Source organism: Macrotis lagotis, chromosome X (genome assembly GCF_037893015.1).
Source record: "Macrotis lagotis isolate mMagLag1 chromosome X, bilby.v1.9.chrom.fasta, whole genome shotgun sequence".
Taxonomy (NCBI): domain Eukaryota; kingdom Metazoa; phylum Chordata; class Mammalia; order Peramelemorphia; family Peramelidae; genus Macrotis; species Macrotis lagotis.
In genome coordinates, this window is record NC_133666.1 from 60,119,525 (window position 1) to 60,141,581 (window position 22,057).

At 35.9% G+C, this 22,057-nt stretch overlaps 1 pseudogene; it reads right to left on the reverse strand.

Annotated features, from left to right (window-relative positions):
* Positions 1–5,353: 5,353 nt before the first annotated feature.
* Positions 5,354–15,739, reverse strand: LOC141498472 (WD repeat-containing protein 82 pseudogene; annotated as a pseudogene).
* Between the last annotated feature and the right edge of the window lie 6,318 nt (positions 15,740–22,057).

Below are 22,057 nucleotides of genomic sequence, written 5' to 3' on the forward strand. Positions count from 1 at the left end.
ATGTTTTGCATTGCACTATTTTATATTCAAGATGTTGAATAATGCCTTCTTTCATACGTATTTAGCAATGACAGTAAATTACCAGAGAAGTGCAGTTTGCATAATTGAACTAAATCATGAAGGTTCAGGTTATAAAATTTTCTCATCTAAAAACATTTACTTCCATAAGATCAAGCTCTTGAAATATTCTAATTTCTCATTAACATCCCGAGCTGGGTGGAGTGGAAGCTGATAGCTTACATCAGGCTTATGATTATCCTATTCTTGCTCCTTTGCTTTTGCTCCAGTAGCCCCGAACAGCTGGAATATATGACCCTTCCACATGCTCTCCATTGTCCACTGTAGGACACCTTAGGCTTTTTTATATTGTTGGTTTTTATTTTCTAAAAGAATCACAGGGACATCTTGGGAGATATTTTGACAATGAATTGGATTTGAGTGAGGCAGAATTGCACCGTCATTATCTCCACTCTCTCTTCCAGAATCATTGGAAGTACAGTGGCATGACAAAAGTCAAGGTGACTGGCAATGGTCCAAGAGGCAGTGGATAAGCTCAGTGCCTTTGAGGTCTGACCAAGCTCTAAGCGCTACATAGTGTCTTTTTCAGCTTTTGGAACAAACTGTTCTACACCTATAACAGTGGGGAAAGTTCACACATTTGGGGTAGTCATCCCCCTAACTTACTGTTGCATTTGAGGCCTATTTTTACCTTCAACCTAGTTTAGTCCATCTCCTGAGATGGTTTTACTAGAGTGTGACTGCTGCACATGCTGTAGCTTCTTAGAGCTACAGATGAGACTTGGAGATTCCAAAAATGGATGAACAGCCATGAAAAAGATTTAGCAGATCTTTCCACCAAAGGATCATCTCAGGAATTTATCTTCAACATAAGCTTCGCTGATTCTCATTGTCCAAAAATGATCTTTCCTTTATCATATCTCTAATAGTTCCTGTTTATTCCTCTTCTAGGAACTTATCACAGTCAAAATGGTTTTATAAATATTTTGATAGTAATAATTTATCCTCTAATAGATTATCCTTCTACATTAGGTCTCCTCTGATGTCTTACTTTGATACTATTATATGATGGCAAGTTTTCAAAGACTATGAGAGTAGAATATATCTACCAGTGGGAAAGGCTTCAAGGAAGGGTGAATGGAGAAAGGATCATCAGCAACAAGGGGGGTGATAAGGTGATGAATGCACTGTCCATACTATTTAAGTTTCTATTACAGAATCAAAACTCAAGGCCAGTGCTAAGCTAGGGCATAAAGAATGCCTAAAAATAAATATAGAAATATATACACAGTAAATTCAAACCTTATAGACCATAAAACAAGACAAAGTGTAGTCAATAGGAGAAACCTAAACAATCCCCCTCCAGATTTAATTGGAAACTTATGGTTATTATTTCAACTACTTAAAGGATCAAAGAAAAAAAGAGAGAAATAAGGAAAAAAATATTTTAAATATAATTAAAACAATGAGGCAAATTAACAAAATCTATGGGATGCAGCTAATGTAGAGAAAATAATCTCTCCAGACACATTAACAAATGAAAAACATAAGATTTAAGGATTATATAACTTGATAAAGTGAGAAAAATCAACAAATTAATCACTCTAAAGGACCAGAAGTGAAAATTTTGATAAAATTTAACAAATGTAAAGGCAAAAATACCACTGAGCTGATAAACAAGACAGAGTTGTTTTTAAAGATCATTAAAATTGATGGATAGTTAGAAAATTTAATTTCAGATACAGAATGAAAATAAGTTTAGATTACTAAGGTCAAAAGTGAGGCTAAAGAATTCTTAACAAATGGAGAAAAATTAAGAAAAAAATCAGAAACTAGAAAATCTAATTATAAACCAACAAGATCAAAATGTTAAATAAAATGATGGCTTAATTACAGTGAAACAAGCTGGAGAGAAGGATAGACTTAGATTAAGGCAGACCTGACATATATAAGTTAGTTGTATTACCATTGTTAAAACTTTTAAAATCTGTCTGTATCCCTGAGTAGGCCACCTAAACTATAAACCAAACATCAGTTAATGGAAAGAGTTTGTATACTGGGAGCTGGTTACACTGATGACATCATAGGTTTCTTCCTCCTCCTATTTTATTGTTTTAAATTCTTTTAAAATACAAAATAACTAAATGATCAAATATAGAAAAGACATGCCAAATAATTTGTGCAAACCACAGATGATCTCTCAAAGAAGAATATCTAATTTGTTTGGATTTTCGACTGAATACTAGGAAATATTTAAAGCACAGATAAATTCTTTGATACATAAAATGTTCACAAAAATAAAGAAAAAAGCCAACTTACTAAACTTTGGTGAGACAAAAATATAGCTGTGGTACCTAAAAAAGGTGATAAGAGAGAGAAAGAAAACTATAGACCAGTATCACTGAAGGATTAAGCAATTTTTAAAATGAAGTAAAATAGCATTAGTTATAATATTATATTCAGTTTCCCTTCCCCACTATCCCCCCCACCTTTGACTATGATGAGATTAGATGAATCCCAGGAATTTAAGAATGGCTAAATATTTTTAAAAACTACTATCATTATTAGTAATATTAATAATAAAATAGTAAACATCATATGAATATATCATTTATCACAGAAATAATACAACAGCATTCTGCCTCTGGTGAAAACAAAGGGACCCCTGTAATCTTTTGACCAATTGTCTGACCCCTTACCATCAGTTAGCTGAAAAGTCAGGAAGCCACCACTGCTGCCATTGCTTCAGTCACCTCACATGACTACAGTTGGTTTTCTGGGTCATGGTTTCAACTGGCTGGACTTGTCTCCACTCTTGGTCAGTTGTAACAGATCTTTCCTGCTGATCCTCTAAGTTGTCTTGAGCTGGAAAATGGTTTCACTCTGTCCTGTTGTGGGTTCGGACACTCTGAAATTTGTTTTAAGGTATTATTTGGAGGGGAATCAAATCCCTGCTTTTCTCTGCCATATTGGCTCCACCACCCCCTACCCCCATACTTTAAAAAATACAATGAGGCTATTTGCTAAGAGCTCCCTCAACTTATTTTCTCATCTCTCTTCACTCAGTTATCTACCTCCATTAACTTTTCTTTTTAGACTATCATGAAGAGGTACCCTTTTTCTTGTCAATGCAAATCCCTTTCTTAGGCATCTTTTATTCCATTTCATTTTCTCCAGCCAGCTGTCTCTATCATTCCTATTCTATCATTATCAATCTCTGGCTACATCCCTCTTTCTACAAATGTCTTTACCTCCCCCATCCTTGAAACCAAATAAAACACCAAGTCCTTCCTTGACCTTACCCTCCCTGCCAAATATTGTCCTATCACTCCTTCTCAGTTAAATTCCTTGAGAAAAACATTACATTTATCATTTCCAATTTATCTCCTCGAACTGAATACTAAAAGTTCTGCAATTTGACTTCAAATCTAAGTCAACTATAACTGTTCTCTTTTATGTTATTTAATGGCCTAGTCTAATGATTAGTTTCTCAATTCTTCACTTCAAGTCACTCAAAACTGACCTTTGACACTGTAGATCACTCTTCCCCACAATTTTCTCTTTTTCTTGATTCGCTTGTCTGACTTCTCAGGCTTCTTTGCCAGATCTTCCACCAGGTCATACCCACTGCCTGTGGGCATCTCCCAAAGATCTCTCCCAAGCCCTGTGCCCTTCTCCTTCTCTGTCTTCAGTGACATCATCAGTTTCTTAAGGTTCAGTTATCATTTCAATTCACATATTTATATACCTAACCCTAACTTCTTTTGAGTTTCAGTCTCAGTAATTGGACTTAACAAATTGGGTGCCCTACAGGCATTTCAAACTCAAAATGATTTAAAAGACTAATTATAATTTCTTTTCTTTCAAGCCCCCCCCCTTCTAATACTCTCATTCTTATCAAAGGTATGACCACTCACCCGGTAAGGCAAACTTAAAATCTCAGTGTCCTTTGTCTCTCCTCTTTCCCTTATGCCATGTATACAATTTGCTGCCAGATCATGTCATGTCAGTCTTCTATTCAGTCTATCCTTCTACCTATTCATTTATTTGCCACTCTTATGTAGGTCTTAATCAACTGAAGTTTCCCCTACTCCAATCCATCCATTACTCAGTTGTCAAAGATTTTCTTAAAGTACAATTCTGACATTCCATGCCATCCCTTTATTCAATGAACTTCAAAAGCATTTAAAGCTCGTCTTACTAGTCTAAGAGATTACTAGTCTCTTCTTACTTTTTCAGTCTTCTTAAATTGTACACCTTTATGTACTTTATGATCCAGTCACACCTTTCTTCTTGAAATTCTTTGAATAAGATACTCCACCTCCCACCTTTTGCCCTTCTTTGTGCTTTCATTAGATGGCCCCCATGCCAGGAATGTTCTGTCCCTGCACCTCAACTTCTTGGTTTCTGACATTTCTCAAGCCTGTGATCACATCTCAGGTTCTGTGGATCTTTCTCCATCACCCCCCACTGACAATTTTTATTTTATTTTCTTGAAATTTACATTGTATACATCTTAGGTTTTTGGACATCATCTCCACCATAAGAATGCGAGGTTGTTGAGGGCCATGGAGCATGAGATTATTACTCTTTGTACTGTCAGTCTTCAGCACAATAACTGTAACTTTCAATGTGTTTTAGTTGTCCTTAGTGACAGAACAACAAGGCAAATGCTAAACCCTTGAGTTCCTCCAACTCTCTGGAAGGCTTGCAATTGAGAACATCCAGTTCATCTAAAGTGGTGTGAATAACTATGTCTGCCCAACACAACTCAATCTAAACATCCAAAAGATGATGGAACTTATTCTATTAGGGGATTTAAGGGGGGGAGGTGTGGACGAAAAATAATGAACAAGGGCATCCCACAGGAGGTTTTTTGTTTTGTTCTGTCTTGTTTTTTATGCTAGGCAGCATAAATGGCATCTGGGAGTCAAAGAGTTCATGATAAGAAATGAAGGCAAACCAGCAGCTGGTTATTCCTGATAGCCCTAGGCAGGAATTCTGAGAGGCCCACATCCCCTTTCAGAACTTGTAAAAGGAAGGGAAGAGTGCACTATTGGAACCATCAAAATGAAAGGACACATTCATTCTTCTTGTTAACAGGAAATTACAAAATAATTTTATTTATGTTACAAAAGAATTATATGATAGGGATATTGGTTGCAATTATGCTATGAAATAGTTTTGTTCAACTGTTCTCAAACAATTTTTTTCATTTCTTTAAATGATTAAATTAATAAACATTAAACAAATATTTCCTTATACGAAGCAAAAAATTTAAACAACATATTAAACATATTAAAGTAAAACATATTAAACAACAAATACCTGTTATTTACAGCTTACTTTTTACTTCTAAAATATTATATTTTAACTTCAGGATCTGGTCTAATTGCATGTGCCTCTGTTGTTCTTGTCATTTTAAAAAATGCTCAAGGACCTTCATTCTTTATTGTCATTTTTAGTTTCATAATCTCTAGTCCCCCTCCGGGAACAGGTTTTACATGAGAATGTTGAGGCATTTTGTTGTTAAGTGGCTTTTTGTGTCTTTTGAAAGAGAAAAATTTCACAGAGAGACAAAAAAAGTATGAACAGGATCACTGCACAAAACAATTAACATTGAATGTACAGGAAAAAATGAAATAAGAGATAAGAACCAAGGAGACTGGATTGGTCCAACAGCCTGTATATGAGAGTAAGGGAGATATGACAAAATATGATAATGACTTGTATTACTACAGGACTTTATTTACTTTACAGGGGAGGTATCACAACTGAACTCTAACTTCTTTGTGTCTGTTATATGATATGAAGAAATAAAAATATAATCAAGCTTCGGCATAATAAAATGTCTAATAGGATAACAAAGAACTTTAAAAGATGAGCATAACCACAGATATGAGAACATAGCAAATATACAAAGTAGAGAGTCTAAACTCTCTAGTGTCACATTAGCGGTGTTAAGAGATTTGGAAAAGGCCCCAGGCATGCTGGGTAAATTTCCAGTAGTAGCTATTTGTCAGGGCATAGACAAATCACATATGATTTTAAGAACAGAAGGATTGCTAATGATCATCAAGAGGAGAGAGAGTCACTTTTAGTGAAAAATAGAAATAGCAGAGTAAGGACCCTAAATACTATCCAGATGACAATTGTTGGAGTAAGAACCATGAGTTAATGCCTATATATCACTTAGACAACTCCTGTATGTGCTCAAAGATCTAGGCCTAGATATGAACAGGAGGAAAGGAGTACAATGTACAATGTATGTAGGAAACTGGAAGGTACTCTTTCACAACATAGTCCGTTTTCAACTCCAACATTGTGAAGTTGAACAGTTGTGCATTGTGGAGATCCATGAACTTCGAAGGTTTCAGTTGATAGATGACTGGAACAGGACCATCGATGATTTGCCTACAAGAACTGATGGAAAAGGCATCATTAAAGATGTGTGTTCAGAAAAGATGGTGGGAATGAGTGGAAGGGTTGACACAATGGCACCTAAAAATATTAAATTACTATCAAGAAGTCCTCAAGGGCCATACATATATTTTGTGAAGAATATGAAGAATAACTTTGATGTCTTTTATAGTGGTGAAGGGAATGAATAATCTCACTGATGATATTCCATTTTCACTGCAGTATGAAAATCAACTGTTGATAAATTCTGGGAGAGTAGGAATTGTGCCCCTCTCACATTTGTATCTTTCTTAATTTCCCAGATTGAGTTGGTACACACATTAGATACTTTCTAAATGGTAGACTGTTTGATTTTTTTTATAGCATTGCCAAGCATGTATTACTAAGAAATGACTGGCAACTTCTTACGGCTTTTCCCACAATGTTTGTAGATATGTTGGACTTTAACTTTCTCCAACTGGGCATTAATAATATCTATATACATGCAACAAATGAACACAAAACAATTTTAGTGATATTATTTCTGACTTCTGTAGCTTATAACAACTTTTTCTTGGCTGATGACTTTTTTACACAGACATTTGATAAATTAGTGATAGGAGCTTGGAGGTTATACTCTGCTATTTTGGGACTCTGTGACTCACATCATGAATCATCCTCTAGTACTCCCTAATGAGAGATCAATAATGTTTGCAGAGAGAGACCCTACAGTATTCTATAAATAATGAGAGGTCAGGGTAAAGTGCAGTAGACAAGAGTCTAATCATATTTCTATCTGAGGAGATTTTCTTTTTTTACCCTAAATCATACTTTGAATCTGATAAATGCCCTGAGACAGAAACAACTAACAAATACTATCATTTATCATTCAGGTGTACATGGAAATTAGATGTAGTTACTTACCATTGTTAAAGATCTTACTACTGTAATTTTATTTCTTTTTCCTCATATGTCCTTTCCCAGGAGATCTGCATCTGAAACCCAAATAAAGAATATTTATATTTTCATTAAATCAATATATTGATTTTTGCATTACAAAATGGAGCATTATTTTTTTAAAAAAATTCTTACAGAGAGGGTGTCTTTCTACATGGCAAATGAATGCCAACATTCATGGGTGTCATTTTGTCACTGTTGTTTCTGTGATCCTCGATGATAGGCAACTCATGGAAGCAGAAGTCATTTGAAATGGAAGGCAGGAACTCTCCATTTTGGTTCTTGCTCTGCCACCAACTGGCTCTCAGAACACTGAGCAAGGCACTTATCCTCTCTTGGAGATACCTTCTCATCTTAAAAAAAAAGTTGGTTTGCATTAGAGCAGAAGTTCTGAAACCTGAAACTCTTTAGTGTCATAGAGCTTTTTGGTTGTCAAGGGAAGCTGACAGACCTCTTCTCAGAATAAGGCTTTTAAATAATTAAAGAAAATACTAAATACAGTTAGTGCTAGTAAAAATAGAGGAGTAACATTTTCTTATTCAAGTCCACAGAACCCCGGGAATCTGCCCAAGGACCCTGAAGGTCCCAGGCTAAAAACTAAATGAGCATTACCATTATCTTCAGTTCTAACATTCACCACTCAAGGTAAAGTCTTGTTTATGTGTTCACTTCCCTTATTACAGGAGAAGACCAAACCTTCACTTATTGATAAAAAATAACTGAAACTAAAATCCTTAGAAGAAATGCCTGGTAAGATACAGCCTTTAGTCACAGGTGCTTAAATATAATTCCAAAGGCACATGCCATATGAGAGGGGAAGAGTATATAGAAGAAGACATTTTGGGATCAAATGATAGAAACTCAATGTCTTTTGGATGCAGTCCATGCTTGGCTAGTGTAGGAAATTTTTCAGGAAATGTGCTGACTTTCTGTCACAGTTCTGTTGCTAAATGAACACTAAATGGACAAGAATTTCTGTTCTTTGTGTAAAGGTTCTATTTGGAAATGGGAAACTGAGTGCAAATACAGGAACTATCATTATTTTATTATCCCATTTATCAGTTCTCTAAATGCAGCATTGAATTACCAGTGCTCAATTTTGAGGTTACACATGATACAAAACTAGTGCTGTGGAAAAAAAACCCCTAAAAATAAAACCCACCAAAAATCTACCTGAGTTTAATATTGCTCAGTTATGCTATTTATGAGAAATCACAAAGAAGCCTGGGAACAGCTGGTTTTTGCAGTCAAAAGGAGCCCTTTCCCAAATTTCCCATCCGTGACTGTTTACAAAGCTATTCCACTAGGTTGTGACTGAAACTTATAGCAACTGAGTTTTCTTGGCTAAAGCTAGTTCTCCATTTTTATCCATTTAAGTAGGAAGAAAAGGATTCGGAGTTTGATGGAATAGACATTTTGATAGTTTAATATCCTTTGGTTCTTTTGCTATTTTTTCCACAATTAAGTTTATGAAGTAAGATATTATATTTAGAAGTAAAATGGAAAAGCTCTCTAATCAGGCAGCCAGAAAACTGGACAGAAGCCATTTAGTCCAAATCCATCATTTTACAGATGAAAGAAGGGAACTGACTTAGCATAAGATTGTGCAGGTAGAAAACAAGATGAGTGAAAGTGGGTCTTCCTACAGTGATTCACTGGCGAATGCCCTTTAGCTTGGAAAATTTTCATGAATGATTTCTCAAACCACTTAAAAATCACAAACTCAGAGCCAGAAGGGACCTGGTTGAAATACTTCATTTAACAAGGGAGGCCCCAAAGAGGTCAAATGAATTCCTTAAGATATTGGACTTATTAAAACTTCAGAGCTGAAATTTGAACCCAGCTCAAAATTCAACTCGGGTTCACATCCCTGTTTCATAGCACCATTCTCCATCCCTCAGTGGCTATGACAAAAGAATACAAGTCATGTCAGTCTGAAAAAAGATTTTGCTGGTAGTTCTATCAAAAAGAAAGGCTGTAGGGGGCAGCAAGGTGGCATAGTGAATAGAGCACTGACCCTGGACTCTGGGGGACCTGAGTTCAAATCTGCCCAAAGACATTTAATAATTACTTAGCTGTGTGACCTTGGACAAGTCACTTAAGCCCATTGCCTGGCAAAAAAAAAAAACTGAAAAAAAGAAAGAAAAACCATATGATATAGTAAATGCTTTATTCCCAAGGTATGAAAAGGTGGGCCCACAGGTTTACCACATTCCTAAGTGGGCCAAATCAGATTAAAAAGTTACTGAGGAACACTTAACTTAACTAACTTAACTAACACTTAAGAAAAATATAAGGAAAAAAAGGATAACGATGACATTTTAAATTTAGATCTATATGCAGCCTATAGAGAATTTTATGTACCAATCAGTGGCCCCATTTGCATGTGAGTTTGACAGCACTGCTTTTTTACCTTTAACTTGAGTTAGTTTTGTGTTTCCCTCCATTTCTGTTTAGTCCCTATTCTACTTATAAGTACTTTGTCCCTATGGTAAATATTGTATTACTTTGTTGCAACCATATTGTCTCAGGTCCTTCCCTCCTTGCTTTCCCTTTCATTTGTCAAATCTTCCCCTAGGTTTTTAAGTTACACCCAAATTAAAATTCAATAATTTATCTATTACTTCCCCATTTTTTCTTATAATTAGCTCAAAATTTCTCCCCTTCTCCTACCTTCCAACTTGCACTATTTTCATTTTCTACACTGTTTTCTAAGTTTTTCTCAGCTTTGTTCCCTTCAATAATCATCTTCATTTTCTATGTGTTCTGAAATTGAAATATCTCCTTTAATCTCTTTGGGATCCTGATACGGTTAGTTTCTGAAGTCCCTGGTTTGAACTCATTTTTCTAACCTATTCCTATGTTGATACCTTTCAGAGAGCTTAACACATCATTTTTTGGTTATACTTCTTTGAGTTATCAGATCATGAGAAAAATGAAATGGAAGGAAGAACCGATACTGTCCAATAGTAAAAATTACCCCATATACCAAATTGTCTGATTCAGTTATTTTTCCTGGCCTCTCCACTGGTTTGCATTATCTTTTCTGTGTTTATGTTCCTCCATACACTTCTAAGTGCCAGATGCCTCTAGGAGGTGCATATTCAGTTTCCTGGGTCAGCATATTATTCAAGGAGGTATAACTGTACCAAAATTAAACACATCATGAGGTCCCAAACTTCCATCATAGGCATGTATATTTTCCCCATGGGAGTACCTTCCAGTGGGACCCCTTGCAGGTTGAGACTCTTCTTTCATTTCCCCATTTCAATTCCACTCCCATTCTCTTACAATTCTTTTTTCTAGCTGAGAGACTGACAGTAGCAATAATAATCTTTATATTTATCCATGGAATTGATAAAGGTATATGACTCATTTTTCTCTATCCTCTCTGCTTTCCTTCCATTACCATTTTGCCCAATAAAATATAAAAACAAACATAATAGAATAATTATCATAATACCAATAATACAATGTTATAATATATAATGTATATTAAGATAATAACTTACCTGTAGTGGAGCTTAATCTGCTGGGCTTCAGTTCTACTCCTCCATTGTCATTTCTATTTATTTACAACTCTGCTTATAGTTTTATGTCCTTGTATGCTTTCTCAATCTCTTGATAATCATTCTTTGTTTTTGTTCTTTTAAGCTACAGGGCTATTTTTCTCCTTTTAAGCTATAAACTCTAAAGATAGGTCAATTCATTTCAGCAATCATTCTATACTAAGTTTTGCCTTATTTTGGAAGGGGGGCAGGAACAAATCAAATGTCTTTCTTTTGTTGAATATCTTTTTGTTGAGTGCCACTAGCTGGCTTGTAAGGCATAATTATTTTTGATTGTTGTTCGAGATTCCTTTCAGAGAAAAAAAGTACATCATCATCTTCTGTGGCTTCTAGTGGGAAAGAATAAAATTTCTTTGTCCAGGTTAGATGTGACATTTGTTTTTAGTATTTGAACTACTCATTTTGAATACTGACCTTGAAAACATGGATTTTTTTTTTCTTTTGAAGTGAACTGTAAATCCTTTTTGATTTATGTTTTATTTTTGCTGTTAAAAAGCTCCAGGTATCTTTCTTACATTATTTCCTACATTAAGGTGATTAGAGTCTGAGAGTCTTTAAATTGTCTTTGTTCAAGATCAAGAGTTTTAGTTTGTATGGATTGTATTATTTCAATTTTTTTGCACAGTGCTTTTTTCTGTCAGTTTTTTTCCCCTTAGGTATTTCTGTAAGTCAAATCTGTTCATGTCTCACATCTCTGGAGAAGTATTCCATGAATAATGACATTTTTTTATGTCTGGCAAAGTTTTATATTGAGTACCATAAATTCTGCTATATAATTATCTCAAAATCTTCTTTTATGGATGTCTCATCTGTTTTGGACCATTCTGAATCTCTTGGTGTTGGTCATGCTCTCTTTGGATTCTGTAAATATCTGGTAGTTTTTCATCAGGTACTGTTTCTTTTGATGGTTTAATATTCATTTCTTATAATGTTAGGGTGTTCTCTTTTGAATTATTTATTTGGGCTCTAGCTTTTTAATGAACTTTTAACTTCCTCACATCATTAGTAGTTGTGTCTTTTTAAAAAATGTCCTCATCAGTCATTTTCTTGCTCTTCTCTTTTAACGGTATACTGCATAGGCTAGATAACAAAACTATGCCAACCTCATCCCAAGGTGAGGGATTTGATATTCAATATTTTGTATCTAAACCCGTTGGTTTTCTTTGAAAGAGAGAGGTTGGATGATGGGATTTTTTGGGTTTCTTCTAGGTCTTTTAAAGACATGGTCTTTTCAAAGTACACCAGTGTTGTACAGTACTATTCTTCAAAATTGATTTGCTAATTTAGTGTCTGCTTTTGAGTCTGTGGTTGAGATTTTATTGGTTCCTCAGTGAAAAATAAAAAAAGGAAGCTATGATGAGATACACAATTATGCTCATAAGTCTGAAATACTTCATACCCAAGGGGGAATATGATGCTAGAAAAACTTATTTTGAAGACAGGCAGGAAAAACACAAAAGGATATTTAATGATGAAATTGAGAATTATAAAAAAAAGACTAAATGTAAAAATGTTTTAAGTCATTAAAATCATGCCAATATTTATTCTGTTAATGTCTTTGGTGTCTGCTATTCAATGCACAGACGGTGTTCATGAGTGGAAGGGTTATTCATCCATAGTAGGCAGCCAGAATGACAAGCTAGAATATGCACTGGCAAAGGTCATGAATTTAGGATTGAACTGTAAGCAGGTTATTGGACCTGTATGTTTTCCAGACAACACAGCCACTTTATTTCCAGTTTCTACATTCCAGATATGGATCTTACCATCTTCAGAGCCAACCATAACAAACTGAGAATCTGGAGTGAAGGAAGCCTCTAATGAGAGAAAATGGGTGTTGTCAAATCCTGAAAATGCTTGTGTCATTGCTCCTGAAAAGGCATCAATCAAGCGGATAATTTTGCCATTGGTAGACAATAGGATGAGTTTTCCATCCTGGCTGAATTTTAAGTTTGTCCATTCACAATTAATTTCAGGTTGCATTTTGAAGGTTGAAAATGGCCCCTTATCAAAGGAGCGAAGATCATAAAGCTTAATCATTTCAGAATTAATTCCGACTGCAAAAATTAAGGCTTGTGGATCAAAAGAACAAACTGGATTTCCATGGAGTTGCATTAAGCCCTGACAATTAGGAGATCGGAGATCCCAAAGGCGGAGTGTTTTATCTATAGATCCAGAGAGAAAGGAATCATTCACTGGTGACATGGCCAAGGCCACTACACTCTGACTGTGCCCAGAAAAGTATCTAATGTATTTGTTCTCATTCAAGGCCAGATATCTGATTGCATCATCTATTTTGTTAGAACTATATATTACAGTAGTTGATGAGCGTGTGTATCTGATTAGATCGACGCCATATTTCTTACTAAACAATTTTCTCTTTGGCTTGCCCTCCTGACAGTCGTACACAGTGATGGTATCATCAAGGCTGCTTAAGATAATATTTTCACCATTGTGACTGAAGTCAAAACTATTCACTTTGTCTGTATTTTCATGGAACACCTTGGCTACTCGGAAGCTCTGCAAAACCAAATCGTTCAGTTTCATGGCTTTGCAGGGTTGGCTGACTGGACCTGGCAAAGAGAAGGCCTTGAAATTAGACAGGAAAAGTGTCTAGAGCACTTGGTAGATAATGAGTAGAAATAGACTAAGAGGAGTAAGAGGGTGGACAATTTGGTTAGTAAACATGAGGTCTAAGGTTGTAATGGATCCATTTCTTATTGGCTTCCCAATCATTGTTAATTTTTTGATTATGTGGACTTAAGAAAATAATTAAGAAAATGTTAATAAAACAGATTGAACTTAAAAATGCGTTCTGTAAATGTTAGTAATGAAGAGTCATATACAAAATTTTGTGAAGCTAGCTGTAAAACATTTATCAGTACAAGGCTACATGAAGGTCAATGAAATAAAAGAGGATCTGTAAAGGTACTGCTGGCCAGAGGGAGAAAGGCAATAATTGAGTCACACGATGAGGGGCAGTAGAAAGTCATTAGGTGGAGGGTAATGGGGCAGTTTTAAGGCTGGATGAGTTGAGAAGAATAGAAAGTCACAAAATAGAATGGCATGAGGGATTTCAGACTTAGCACAACATGAGCTGGGAGCATCAGGAAGTCATAAGGGGGAGAAGCAGATGTAGCCTTTGAGGCAAGAAAGTATGAGTTGGGATGAAACTGACCAAGCAGAAGTGAGGTGATGTGAAGTGAGAGCAGAATAAGGAGGAGAAAGAGAAAAAGGAGCGAAGGTTCAAAGGGGAAGAAAGGAAAAATAAGAATGGGATAGGGAGAGGAACAAAGTGTTGGGTTAGGTGATGGGGGCGTGAGATTAAGGTATTAGGAAGGATACAGAACACAAAATGAGGAGAGAGGAGAAAGAGGAATAAATCTTTGTTAATAGCATATTGCAAGGGGTGGCTAGGTGGCACAGGGGTGGCTAGGTGGTGCAGTGGATAGAACAGCAGCCCTGGAGTCAGGAGAACCTGAGTTCAAATCGGGATTCAGACATTTAATAATTACTGTGTTTTCTCAATGGGAGAAAGGAAAATGGTCTACGGTGGAGAAAAGAAAATGGCATTAAGTGACTTGCCCAGTGGCACACACCGACATAATTAGTTTACGTGTCTGAGGTCGGATTTGAACTCAGATCCTCCTTACTCCGGGGGCTGGTGCTTTATGCACTGCATCGATGACGGCCATTTTGTTTTCTCCCAGCTGGGTAGTGCAATGGGTAGAGCACCTGTCCTGGAGTCAGGAGGACCTGAGTTCAAATTTGGCTTTAGACATTTCATAATTACGGTGTTTTCTCAACGGGAGAAAAGAAAATGGCCGATGGCGGGAGAAAAGAAAATGGCCGTCATCGGGAGAAAAGAAAATGGCCGTCACTGGCGGGAGAAAAGAAAATGGCTATAGCGGGGCCAGCTGGGTGGTGCAATGGGTAGAGCACCTGCCCCGGAGTCAGGAGGACCTGAGTTGAAATTCGGCCTCAGACACTTAATAATTACTGTGTTTTCTCAATGGGAGAAAACAAAATGGCCATCATCGATGCAGTGCATAAAGTACCGGCCCCGGAGTAAGGAGGATCTGAGTTCAAATCCGACCTCAGACACGTAAACTAATTATGTCGGTGTGTGCCACTGGGCAAGTCACTTAGTGCCATTGGTTTGTAAAAACAAATGTAAAATCAAACCTAAAAAAACAAAGCTTATTTCAGGTCAGACAATGAACTAAAGTACTTTTATATTACTATTATTTAGCCCTGTGGTGTAGAAACAGAAACTTAGGCAGGCAGGGGTAAGTGACTCGTCTAGTGTCCAGAAGTTAGTGAGCCTGTGGGGATAGGTTTGAATTTAGAAAGTTTTGGCTTTACATTTTGTTCTTGAGTCACTAGCTGCCCCATCACATTTGAGGACGAGGAGTGAGGAAAGGGGCTAGAAAAGACAGAGGAATGGAGAACAAAGAACTGAAGAACAAGGAGAAAAAGCAGAAGGAAAAGGAAATAGGGAAATATAGTTTTGGGTACTACAAGGCGGACAAGAGCAAGGTGAGGTAAAAGTGTGAGGAAGTGGACAGGAACCCGTGAGGGCAAACTAGCTCCTGGAAAAACCAGAGTAGACAATGAGGGGCATGCTGACTTACCCCACCCGACAAGGCTGCTAAGAAGAAAAAGACAGGACGGCAGGTCTTCGAGATGGTCTTCTCTTCTCGCTAGCGCATAAGTTTCTTCACTGATTCCTCAGAAAAAACAAGACGAGCACAGGTGTAGCGTACTGCAGAGAGGCTGGAACGCCTAGTGGTGGCTTCTGGGAAAGGGAGAAACTTAAATACGGCTTTAGGGGGAGGAGTCTCCTCCAAATAATTTATGATATTGCAATGGATACAGGGGGTGGAGCCTTCTCACAGGTAACCAATCAAGGGCAGGGTCTCCTCTCAAAGATACGGAAAGTTGCGGGGAAAGTGCAGGAATATATGTGAGGAAGGATGTCAGAGAAAAGGGGCGGGGAAAGTATATCTGTGAGGGAGGACAGTGAGGGAAAGGACATTAAGGAGTCACCTAGGAATGTTCTCAAAATAAAAGATAAACCATAGTGAATGACAAAAAAAATTGCTTGTAATTCTAATTTATAACTTTTACCCCTTCACAGAAAATGGATTGCTACATTTGTCCTCATAACTGCCAAACCACTGTTTTTTGAAACATTTAATTTTTTCAAAATTAAAGTTAGAATCATCTTTAATAAGCATATGAAGCCAGTATATGCAACAAACACTACTTATACTATTAGATACATGAACCTGAAAGTTCATAAAATAGAAGAATTGGTTGTAAAGGAGCTTACATAAAATACTATTTAAAAAATAGAAACCAAATTAAGCCAAGGCAGCTGATTTAAAATAAGTTTTTATAACAAGTTTGCAAAACAAAACAGTAGAGGAGATAGGATGGTGCAATGCTAAGAGCAATGAATTTTGTATAGAAAGAGGTAAATCTGAATTTGTTTCTGATGGACTTACACAATACCACATAAAGCATTTAGCCTCCTTGGAAGCACTCACATTTAACCCTATAAAAAGAAGTGACTGACTTAGAATACCTATATTTATCCCAAAGAACTTTCCTCTGTCTTTTCCAGTTGTAAGATTCTATGGTTGCTGTGAGTATATAGGAACATCTAAATTCTAATAAATTTGAAATAAATCAGATACATTTAAGATGATGGTATGAATGGAAGAATTCCTGGGCAAGGGGAATTTTGAAAAGCTATTTCAAAAAGGCATAGGAGGAAGCAGCTAGGTGACGCAGTAGATAGAGCAGCAGCCCTGAAGTCAGGAAGACCTGAGTTCAAAACCAGCCTCAGACACTTAATAATTACCTAGCTGTGTGGTCTTGGGCAAGTCACTTAACTCCATTTCCTTGCAAAAAAAAAAAAACTAAAAAAGAAGGCAGAGTAGAAAACACTCTTGTTCTGTTTGGCTTGAAGTCAAGAAGACTAGAGTTCAAATATGACCTCACATACTACCTATAGCTCTGTAATTCTAGGCAAGTCACTTAAATCTATTTGCCTCAGTTTTCTCATCTGTAAAATGAGTGAGAAAAGAAAATGATAAACTACTCCAGGACTTAAGCCAAGAAAGCTCCAAATGTAACCACAAAATATCAAACATGACTTAAGCAGCCAAATAGCAACAAAACAAAAGAAAGTTACAAAAATCACAATCAACTAAACAGCTTTAGAAACTACAAGCTTCTTAAAGAGCATATCAGATTCAAAAATCACAATCAACTAAACAGCTTTAGAAACTACAAGCTTCTTAAAGAGTATATCAGATTCAATACATGGAAGCTACCATATATTTTAAAGGAAAATGAGACAGCACATAACAGGTAATTACAATTTTATGTATAATATTTTTTCTTTAATTTACATATGGAAATGCCTTTTATTCAGTGTCAAATTTGTAATAGAAATAAATATTTAAAAGAATTTAAATAAATTAATTTAATTAAAAATCTCTTCAGACAACTACATCTTTAAAATGAGAAAATATATACCCTACAGTGACTGTTCTCAGTTAAACCTACACAAAGTAATATACTAATAAGAGTTGTTCAACTTTATATTTATTGAGTAAAAGAAACCAAAAGCATAAACAAAACACTTACTAAGGATTAGCATCTAAAGAGATAAATTCTCCCTCAATTCTTTAGTAGATTCAGGCCATTTTTTTTTTTTTGACTCAGAGATGAGGTATGAATGCTTTTGACCAAACTCAAATTTAAATGTTAAAACTTGATCATACTGTATGAATGTTAAAATTATTTATATTCAAATTTGAGACACCCATGTCTGCAAACTCAGAATTATCTTTAACTCTTCTATCTACCCAGGCTTTTCAACATCAAATCACTTAGTCATTTTTGTGACTTTTTCTCTAAAACTTCTGCTCCATCTATCCCATTCCCAAAATCTCCCCATTGTCACCCTACATAACACTTACCTGGACTATCTCAGCAGCCTCCTCATTAAAATAATCACCAATTCTTGGCAAAATTCTAGGAAGTATAAAGAAAGGAATAGTTAATAAATGACAAGAAAAAAATGGTTACAAAGAGAAAGAAATTCACAGTGACCCAGCACTGCATAATCAAAACCAGGCAATAAGAGATAATTTTTTTTCCTTTTTAAAAAAGGGCTTCTCAATTTTTAAGAATTCATTTGAGAAACTTTCTCATATTTTTCCAGAAAAGCTGGAGAGATATAGGCTACTCTGCAACATAATTAGTTAGATACACACTCCAAGGACTAATCATAAATGGTCTAATGTGAGTTTAGAAGGAGTTCTGTAGTCAAGTGACCCAGGGATCTGTGTCTGCCCTTATCTTCTCTAATATTGTAATTAAATACTTTGATAAAACAAAATTGCACGCCTATAAAATTTATAGATAACAATCTCAGCAGGATAGCTAACATGTTTCATTCAAGAGTCAATATTCAAAACCAAGAAGATTAAGCTAAAAGAATTAACACTAATTTCAAAGGGGATACAAGTAAAGCCATGCACAAAGGTACAAACAATTCCACAAGTATAAGATGGAAAGAGGTCTGATATTAACTCAGTTTTATGACTGTTGTTGTTGTTCAATTGTTTCAGTTACATCTGACTCTGTTGCACCATTTGGGTTTTCTTGGAAGAGATACTGGAGTAGTCTGCCATTTTTTTGCTCCAGTTCATTTTACAGATGAGGAAATTGAGGGAAACAGGGTGTAGAGACTGTCCCAGAATAACACAGCTAGGAATTGTCTAAGGCCAGATTTAAACTCAGACAGATGACTCTGTTTGACTCCAAGTCCTCCATTCCATCTGCTGCCACTTAGCTGCCCCTAAACTGAACATATGTTCAATTGTATCCAACTCTCTATGACCCTATGGACCATATACAGCTCACCAGTACTGTTCATGGGCAAAGGTAATAGAGTGGTCTGTAATTTCCTCCCCTAGTAGATAAGGCAAAAAGATGTTGAGTAATTTATCCAGGGTCACACAATTGGTAAATAGCTGAAGTCAAATGTGAACTTAGATCTTTCTGAATTCAGACCTGGCTCTTTATCTATTGAGCTACCTAGCCCCTGCTTTTCTAAACAATTCTTTTCTTGAGTTTTATTTATTTAAGGCAATGAGGTTAAGTGACTTACCCAAGGCCACACAGCTAGGCAATTATTAAGTGTCCAAGCCAGATTTGAATTCAGGTCCTCCTGAATTCAAAGCTGGTGTTCTATCCACTGCACCACCTAGCTGCTCACTCCTAATTTTCTAAATGCTCACCAGTTCTCCTTTATTAGAAGCCAAGGTCACTAAATTAAAAATTTCCAATCCCATACCCTTTCTTGCCTTTAAAAATGAGGACTTTGCCTTTCAGTTGAGTGGAACCATTTTCCATATCAGTTGTTTTTTCAATGAGATATTTCACATTTTCTTCTAATTGTTCATTATTTTGGTTTTGAAGTATCGATTCCTGATTTCTGGTAAATTCATCAATCTCCTTGAATTCTATTCTTTGTCTGAAGGATTTGTTCTCCTCAGAGAGATTTCTTATCTCTTTCCCCATCTGGCCAATTTTGCTTTTTAAAGCATTCTTCTCCTAAATAACTTTTCGAACTGTTTTATCCATTAGACCTAAGCTGGTTTTTAGTATGCTATTTTCTTCAGCATTTTTTTGGATTTCCTTGACTAAGCTGATGACTTCATTTTCATGTTTTTCCTGTATCTCTCGCCTTTCTCTTCCCAGTTTTTCTTCCAACTCCCTCACTTGATTTTCAAAGTCTTTTTTGAGCTCTGTCATAGCCTGAGCCCAATTTCTACTTTTCTTAGAGTCTTTTGATGCAGGAGCTTGTGCTTCCTCATCTTCAGACTGAGTATTTTCCATTCTCCAAGAGCCTACATAATACACAGACAAGACAGTAGTTTGAGAATCATACCTATCATTTCTTTCAGTAGTCTGACATTTTTGACTTAAACTTACTGAGGGCAGCCAAGACTGCTTATTATCCTTTTATTTCTTCTGCCTTTCATATCCCTGTTAAATATTCTTGTTTTGTCCTTTCCAGTCAGAAGCTCATTTTTGTAGCTAGAGAAAAGAGAAGCAATATAAATGAGGAGTAGGTATTCTTTTTCTCCATCAATTGTTAATGTCCACTGCAATGAATGGATTTCAACTCTTTTTTAGTTATTATTTTTGATCCCCACATTTAAAAACAATGTTTTGTTGCCCTTAAGATTTATAAGTTTTTGTATCTGCTTGAACTGATGCTGTGTGAGATGAGCAGAACCAGAAGAACCTTGTACACCCTAACAACAACAAGGGGGTGATGATCAACCTTCATGGACTTGTTTATTCCATCAGTGCAACAATCAGGCACAATTAGAAAACATTGTGCAGTGTGAACAAAGACCAAAGACTACTACTTTTAATTTTAAAAAAGGGTATCTTATTATATAATTTTTCTATTTCATATAATTTATTTTTCTTCCCTAAGGATATGATTTCTCTGTTATCACATTCAACTGAGATCAATGTATACCATGCAAACAATGTAAAGACTAACAGACTGCCTTCTTTGGGGTTGGGGGAGAAGGAAGCAAAACTAGGGCAAAAATTGTAAAATTCAAAATAAATAAATTTTAAAAAAATAGATTTATCAATTGTCCCACTTTATTCTTTGAGGCAGATAAGAAAATGCTACTCAATTATAATCTAGATTTCTTGGGCAAAATAGTCACACTTCTCCTGTAACTTGACAATGAAATTTCTTGGTGGGCAACCTAGACCTTAAAAATAGATGAGTGATTCCCTTCCAGTGGCTATTTTTAGTTTAATTTTAGTACCATTTTAAAACTGACTCTTATGTATTATTTTAGGCATCCATTATCTTTATGAAAGCTCACAAACCAGACAAGTGAATGTTCCATGTATCATTAAACTCTGCATTAGAGAAAGGAAAAGAAACTTACTCAAAGTCACACAACTGGAGAGTATTAAGAGGCAAGATTTGAGCCCACATCTTTCTGACTCCAATTCTTTCCAGTATACCTTATATTGCCTTACATAAACTCTATTAGACAAGAAAAGATGCAAATTATTGCATTCTACTTTTGCTCCAAAAGTAGTTTCTATAGAAAATGAGAGTATTAATGGGGTGGGGAAAGAGGCTCTACATTTGAGAATTAGAAGAACCATGCTAATTTTCAATGGATTTTCCTTTCTTTCAACATTCTAACTAATGTTCTGGAAGACAGTCACATTACCAAAGTTAAGTCAAGTAAATGAGGAGTTAGTAAGTCCCTATTACATGCTAGATTGCTAAAATAACTGTAGGGGATACAACGAATGGTAAAAACAATCCTAGCCCTCTAGGAACTCATAGTTTAATGGGGGCACCAACATGTAAAATACCATGTACAGCAGAGGTAGAGCAGAGCTCAAAGGAAAGGCATAAAGGTTTACGAGGGGGAAAAGATTTTCTATGGAGCTGAGACTTGAAGGAAACCACAAAAACCAGAGGGGAAAATCAGGCAGCAGAGGGCATCAGGTATTCCTGGGGATGAACAGTGAAAAAGACAGAAGATAACCAATAAATGGTTAGAAGTAGGTTCAGTCTGGGATTTTTTCCATATATTCAAAAGAAGCTTGTCAGATGGTTTGTTCCCCAATTTTATAGGTATCAAAAAGCAATCTTCTATACCTTTCTGTTGCCAGGAAAATCTTGTAAAGACACATGAATAGCAAATGAATTTTGTAAACTTTGTGTGTTTTCTAGCCAACATAGTTGGAGCTAACAAAACAAAATGTCTCTCCCCCCCAGGTATAATTTGGAATTTCATATTTATAGGAAGAAAAACTAAAGTTATAATTAACCAATTATATAATCAGCACTGTGGCTTCTACTTGCTCAGTGGAAATCAATGGAAAATTTGATCCTGACATCCTTATCCATTTCAAATAGTCAAGGAAAAAAATAACAATTTCTAGCACATGGGTACCTTCCAATTATTAGTAGCATCAGTAAGGACAAATATTTTAACTCATAAGTTCATATGCAATGCTTTTAAGAATGTTAA